The sequence below is a fragment of the Limulus polyphemus genome, unplaced genomic scaffold (assembly GCF_000517525.1).
Source record: "Limulus polyphemus unplaced genomic scaffold, Limulus_polyphemus-2.1.2 Scaffold7302, whole genome shotgun sequence".
Lineage (NCBI taxonomy): Eukaryota > Metazoa > Arthropoda > Merostomata > Xiphosura > Limulidae > Limulus > Limulus polyphemus.
The window spans coordinates 24,189-32,083 of NW_013672912.1; the positions used below are offsets into that span (position 1 = coordinate 24,189).

At 32.9% G+C, this 7,895-nt stretch overlaps 1 long non-coding RNA gene across 1 annotated transcript in view; it reads right to left on the minus strand.

Moving 5' to 3' along the window:
- Positions 1-4,698: 4,698 nt before the first annotated feature.
- Positions 4,699-7,895, minus strand: part of LOC111089769 — a 9,959-nt gene continuing 6,762 nt past the window's right edge. The window contains exon 3 of the long non-coding RNA XR_002613973.1: positions 4,699-5,041. This is a non-coding gene — a long non-coding RNA (uncharacterized LOC111089769). The remainder of the gene's footprint in view (positions 5,042-7,895) is intronic.

Here is a 7,895-nt window from a genome sequence, read left to right on the forward strand (position 1 = left end):
TCTTCCTGTTAACTAAGATATTTCCATACTTTCAATTCCATTAACTGGAGACATCTTCAATGGCATAATAGGTTTAATACTAAGTCTACTTCTTTCACACAGGACGATAGAATTATACGATTTTCACTCAACTTTCTTAGAAGAAAAATGTGGTAGAGTTGTGTTATTTATGGACTGATCCTACATGTTTTTAGAGTGGGAAGACACTTCGATTTCTATACTAAAGTCTTCCACTACGTCTACACTGCCTAAAATGCCCTTGAAACATAACAACGTTTTTTTAGTAGAGGAATACCATTTTATATAAAATGATAACTTTTTTTAAGTCGCGGGTTCGAATCTCATCACTGAACACGTTCACAGTTTCAGTGGTGTGGGCATTGTAATGTTACGAGCAATCCCACTCTTCACTGGTAAAAAGTTGGTGGTGGGTGGTGTTTACTAGCTGCCTTCACTCTAATCTATTACAGCTACATTAGGGACAGCTAACGCTGATAGCCCACGAATAGCTTTTCGCAAAATTCAATAAACACACAAACTTTCTCTAAACAAGTATGAGCATCTTTTTACCACAGTTAAACATCAAGCAGAAGGCTCAAACTTCTTACAAATTGTCACATCCTAAATCTTTACTTTTTCATCAACATTTTCATTTATGACAAAATAAGAATTCGTGAATAAAATTTTACAACTTTTGTAAATAAAAGATAATTTTAATAATATTTAAATGCTTTGAGGATTTCATATTTATTAAAGTAAATTTAAAAAACAAAATAGTTAAATATGTTAAATAAAATGCTCGTATTGCGAAAATTCTTAGGAAATTAAACTAGTCAGATAAAATGTCTAGCAGATGAAAAACAAAGTACGATATAAATTGAGCACAGCATTTTTCAACTTTAAATCTTACTTATTACTATTTTTTTCGTTTCCCGGCGGGACAGCAATAAGTTTCTGGATTTACAACGCTGAAATCCGGAATTCGATTCCCCGCTGTGGCTTTGTTCAATAAAAATTATTTTCTACATTTCCATTTCATTTCTTAAATTTGTGTATTAATGATTCAAAAACTGTATTAATTTTATAGATACGTAAAATAAACTAACAGCAAAAACTATAACAATTATAATATTGATACATCATGAAGAAAACGACAATAAAGTTGAGAATACTTTTTTATATTTCGCTCAACGTTCGACAACTTCAGGAGCGACTTTTCACTTAAACTGGTTGGCTTTCAATGGTTAGAACATAACAGTAAAATACCCAAGAAATTACTGATAGTATTGTAAACAAACCATAACATAAAACCGTAGTTTACGATTTGCCCACAGAAAACGAGGACGGATGCCACTCTGACCAATAAGGTCTACTTGTGGATCAGCAACAGTCATTGTTTGGTTGATCGAGAAAAAGAAAATATTCGTTATTATTTTTGTTCCAGATCATTTTATCAGCATAAGTTATTTCCTAGATAAGTTGTAAGATTTTCCACTACAGCAAATCTCAATCCTATTCAACCTAGATGTAGTTTCTCTCTACACCTCGAATAGAGGGCCTAGCTACGTATTCATGACGAATTATCAACAATCATAGAACAACATCGAATTGGCTTAAATGTTTCTGACATTCCACTGAAATTTATTTTAATCTGACCAATAGTTATTTTTGATTCTATAAAGATCTTTACCGACAAACAACAGAGGTTGATACGAGCAACAGAATTGCAGTAGTTTTTGCTATAGTGTTTATGCATAGATTAAAAAGTAACGAAGTAGCTTCTTGGTCCCAAACAAAAGGTGAACTTCTGTAGTGATTAAGATGTAATTATGAAATATTAGGAAATTGGCTACATACAAACATAACTTTTACATTCAGCGGAAAATACCCAACTCAGTTTATTAGATGTCCTTGATTATTCACAAAATCCTTCCTGCAGACTGGTTTCTCTACACTGTGATTCGTGCCACCCTATTTACAGAAAAACATCATAAATCACAGAACAAAATCAATCGTATTAGTAATTCTAGGCCCGGCATGGCCAGGTGGTTAGGGCGCTCGACTCGCAATCTGAGGGTCGCGATTCGACTCCCCGTCCGGCCAAACATGCTCGCCCTTTCAGCTGTGTGGGCGTTATAATGTGACAGTCGATCTCACTATTCGTTGGTAAAAGAGTAGCCCAAGAGTTGGCGGTGGGTGGTAATGCTAAATTGGGAACGGCTAACACAGGTAGCCCTTGTGTAGATTTGCACGAAATTCAAAACAAACAAACAATTGTGATTCTATAAAAAGCAAACTTAATGGTCTGATTGATTTAAAGCACGCGCTCGAACTGAATGGTTATTTACTCAGTTTTGTTTATAATACAGGTAAGAGGGTCACAAATATAACAAACAGAAGAATTAACAAAATGTGTCTGTTCACAATCCTGATAATGATTGCGAGAAAGAAATAGGTTTCACTAGATATGAAGTTGTAGGGGATAAATGTACAACACGTAATGTCAGTTACAAAGTAACTTGTACACTATGTAACGAATATTACGTTGGCGAAACATCTAGCTCATTACATGCTTTGTTAAAGTAGTTTAATATAGGAACGAATGCGGTAGCGGACCATTACTCAATAAAACATAGCAAACCAATATCTGACTGTCCTTTACAAATAGAAGTTACAGCCATAGCTAACGATTTTCTTGATCGTAATTAACACAAAGAAACTTTAGTTGTTTCGAAATTCAAGCTGCAAATCAGTCGAGATAATGGTTATTGTAGTTTTTTTTGCTCAAAGCTACACAATAGGCTATCTGCGCTCTGTCCACGCTGGTAATTGAACTCGCGATTTTAGCGCTGCAAGCCTGTAAACTTACGGCTTATTTACCATGGAACCGAGATAATGGACGGGCATTACGACATAATTGTATTTGTTTCGATTTTCCATGCTACTTTATGGAATGAATGTTTGCATTCGTTTACTTCTAATGCATGTATTGGTTGTATTTATAATTGAGTTATTTTCTTATTTCATTATTCTAATTAGTTGAACTAAACAGTTATGTTTACAAAGTATCTATTAGATTTTATGTTTTCGTTGATGATATATACATTTATTTTAATTTTGTATGATTGATCACAATTAGTATAAACATCATTGCACATGTGATCTCATTTTCTAGTTCTCCGTTGTTGCGTAGAACAAATTTAAAGCTTGATATAGCCATTGCGAGCCAACCAGTTTAAGTAGAAGGTCGTTGCTGAAGAAGTTTTACAAATAAAACATTGAGTGAAATATAGAAACGTTGTTCTGGACTTATAACCATTTTCTTCACTTGGAAATAAATACACAATAACTTGTTGCCATCTATTAGAAGTTTAGACGTGAAGCAATGTTGCATTTAATGGCAACATGCACTTTTTATGTTATTGTTAGACTTTCCGAGTTTATTGGAAGTGAAATATTTTTCTTTCTGCTTTGATAACGTTATTCTAGTGTTGCCACATTAAAGAATCACCTCAGTTGTAATTAAAACTAAAAGTGGAGAATTAGAAAGGATCAGAACATTTATACCATACATTATGCATCTAATGAAAATTTTCAAAGTGAATATAAATTAATAGTATCAGGGACTCAAGACAGGTAGCATTTTTTTTTTAAAGAAGTGTTGTGTGGAACTGGAAAGAAATCAAAGACTTTGCTTATGAGGAACACTTAAAAAATTCTGTGGTTAATTCAGATGTTAAATGAAACTGCAGTAAAACTCAAATGTGGTAATTTAAACTAACTTCTAAAAATTTTGGCTTCGTATCTAAAGCGTAACTGAAACACAGACAACAGTAGAGTCTGTTTGTATGAGTACAAAGGCATACCGTACATACAAGATAATTTAAAGATAAGGGAGCGTAAATGCAAAATGTTTGTCTTTTTCGTGAATTTTTTTATTCCAGACATATATAGAAAGATTCCAATAATACATAAGATAAAAAACAAATTACCATCTTTATATATTTAATGACACAACAAATCTTGTTTTCAGATTATTATTCTTTCTTGTATGACGTTACATATTATTTATTGAGTTAATGGACACCATGCAATCTATTTTTTGTTTGTTTCTGTGTTGTTGTTGTTATTTTCACGTTTTTTTTAGTGATCTAGCTAAAATAATCGATAATCTTAATCGGAATTATGTATAAGTATCGAATGGAATTGCAAAAATGATAATTGCTCAGCACTAATGCAAACGTACAGACTTTTTGCATGTATATATATTTTCTTGATAAGTTTGTTGTTATAGTCAGAATAAATATAAATCTCATCATATGTATAATTGTTAGAGTGCATAGATATTATGAAGTGAAAATATGTTCGAATATTTTGAGGATTTTCGATTTATTTTAAATTTTTATTAAGATTTGTGTTTTATCGGTACTTAAACAAAATTATCAGTGTTCCGCTAATTTCATCCTTTGAAGATTCAGTAGCCCATTTCTTCTCTCGTTAAATTTTTTACTTGGAATTACAATGTCCTTTACATTTTAATAAGATATTGCAAAATGAGTAAATAGGTGATCTACAGCATTTCTACATAATAAGAAATAATTTTGTTAGTAATATATTTCCCATATCTAAAGGTGTTGTGGCAGAAATAAATTCAGTTCTGTAAAATAAAAAAAAATCTTTATTATGTTTTTTGCTGGAGATTGTTGTTACACAGAGATATTTGTTTCTTCCAGAAAGTGTAAAAGTCATAGAGAAAGCCACAACACACTAAATGAAGATCCTGAGAAATAGCTTTAAAACAGCCACACAAATGTTACAGTGAGGATCAACACGATTATATACTTTTGTAACCGCTGTAATTGTTTTTGAGCCTGGAAACCAAGAAGATTTATGAGTGCGGGAGTTATTCAAGCTTTCTCACACAATCCAATGAGTTGCGATTCGAGACTAATTCTGGCTGAAAGTGAGTAGGTAATCACAACTGCTAGTGTTAAAGATTTCAGCAAGACAGAAAACCAGTCTTCTGTGTTCCTCTTGTGCCCTTAAGGTAAGACCATAATAATTCATCATTTAATTTCTCTAGTGTACATTGGAGTATAAAAGACATTTTAATAGTAGTAATAAATTATCTTATAACATAAAATTTGTTATTTTTCTTCTTTAAATGGACACTTAACGTTCAGCTTTACACCTTCTTCAGGAGCGTTCCACTAAAACACAAACCGTAACTGACAGTACAAAGCTTCAATCACTTCAAATAGTAAATTCTAATGGAATCTATAGCATACGTTTGGCATATTAAGTAGTAAATCTTAGTATTATATTTTTCATAAGACATTAGTATTAGGCACTTTTCATTTTTAAACACTACTTTCTTAATCTACTCCCTCAGGAATTTTCAAGAATTAGAATAGTGTATAATAGTATTCCAACCATCTTTCTTCGCCGGCTTCTAAAGGACGTGCACACCATAACAATAGTAAAGCTTGGTGTTGAAAGAATTGTATTGTTGAAATAATAAATTGTATCCTGTAGTAAATAATAATTCTATCTAATTTATAGATTAAGAGAAAAGAAGTTAATATGAAAAGCTAACACATTTATAATCATAATTGTAGGCGCCATCCTTTGTCCCTATTCACCTGCGGTTTGAGATTCTTTATATTTTCCGTCAGTGTACTTGGTGGGTTTGGTAAGGATTTGTAAAGAGAATGGTGGACTCGTGTCAGGAGTTATTTGTCCATGATTAGTTAAAAAATGATTGAAAACTTTTGGATGATGTAAGTTAAAGTTGAGAAAAAAGAGGGTTTTTAATTGATTTGTAGATCGCATATTTTTGTCATTATCGATCATTTAGGTAACTCAAGAAAATCTTTACTCCTCTTGTCATTCGAATGATTCAGATTGAATTGGATGTTGGAGTTTGATTAATTTGATTAAAGAAGGAAAGCCATGGTTTCTCCTTGAAACTGCTAGCTAAGGGACCTGATTTTCCAATAACAACTAAACATTCCAACAAAACGTGTTCTATGAAAAAAAAGAAATGACTAAATCTTTTACTGCGAACAACAGCTAATAAAGGTATTATAACGAATATCGCAGATGTGAGAAGAAAGATCAGGAACGTTTTACAAAGACATAAAAATCATCAGACCAACTCTAACTTAGATACCTAAGAACTTAAAAAACTTAAAAAAGATTCCAACATCATCTTTAAGGAATCCGACAAATGTAAAGGTTTTGTGGTTATGAGCTTAAATACTTATGAACAAAAAATATAAAAGACGGGAATAAATTTCAAATACTTAACAGTAACCCAACCAAAAAATGTAGATGAAAGCTAAAGACATTATTTATGAACTTAAAAAAAAAACAAGCGAACTCCCCAAGAAGCTTCAGGATGAACTTAAACCCTCTAATAGCCGCATTTCAGAATTACGCCACTGAAAGTCTGTCTTGACTTATGCATACAATTTTAGAGCCGTTACTAAATTACTTCAAGCAAGTTTCCAAGAAAGGTGAAATTGTTGAATAATTCTAAAGAATCGATCGCAATTATAGTAAAAAAAAAAAAACGCTACACGCTAGGAACTAAAATCACTCCTTTTGAATAATAATTACCCACCTTTGTTCATCGAGCAGAATTTCAAGGACTATATATAACGCGCAAAAAAAGTAATATTGCATCTCCAATGTGAAAAACAAAGAAGAGATAAACCAAGAAGAAAAAGACAATTTTCCAAAGAAACCAAAAAAGATTATTTTTACGATATCCCCAACTGATGAAAGTATCTCCAAGAAGATATAATCCATAATCAAGACATCTGAACGGCCGATTAAAGTGGTAGTACGGTCAGATCCAACCCTAAAAAGCTAATTTACCAAATCTACATACACTACCTTTCAATACCCACTGTCTTACGAAAACGTGTTTGTAATATAAAGGTGGGTGTTTTGCCTATAATGTTGCTCATCAACTTGCATGTAACATCTGCCATCATATGTACTAGGGAGAAACCGGAAGAACCCTGCACAGAAGGATAGGAGAAGATATTGACTCTCTCTACGATGAAGGATGACCCCTATCATTATAACTATCATTTTAGTTTTTCATCTTAACTTCTGTTATTTTAATCTGTAAATTAGATATAACTTTTTGTTTACTACGAGTAACAAGTTATTATTTCAACAGTACAATTCTTTCAACACTAAGCTTTACTACTTAACATGTCAAATGCACGCTGGAGAAACGTACGCCATAGATTCTGCCCAAATCCCAATCCTGGCACCGTAATGCACGGACCCTAGTGGCTCAGCTTTAAGTCTGAGGGCTAAGAACGCTTAAAACCGGGTTTTGATACTCCTGGTGGGCACAGCACAGATATCCCATTGTATAGCTTTGTGCTTAACAGCAAACAAAACAAACTAATCGAATACTACTACATTTTACTGTCATGTGATGTGGCGAGACTAAACATTCAGCGTTTGAAAGGAAAAAAGTAAGTCTTTGATAGTTATAAACAAAAGGTAATCCTCAATAGCCGCGGCACATCAAATTCTTTTACACAGGATTAGAGTAAATTAATCTACGAGACCTTTTTTATTAACTATATTTTTGCGAGTTGGCAATACCAAGCGTGAGGCGCGCGTATACCCGATTCAATTATATTACTCATCAGGATCTCTACCAGCCTATCCTAACATTGAAATTGGGCATGGCCTAATACATCAGTGGAAAGTGTTTGACCTCCTGAGTCCAAAACTGTAATTATATCTCAGATCGGTCAAGAGATGACGGAGCTATGAGCTAAAACTTTGTACTTGAGAAAAACATTCAGAACCATTTTATAAGCCGGCTTGTCGCGACTAAAAAGCATGCAATATTTCCTTAACTC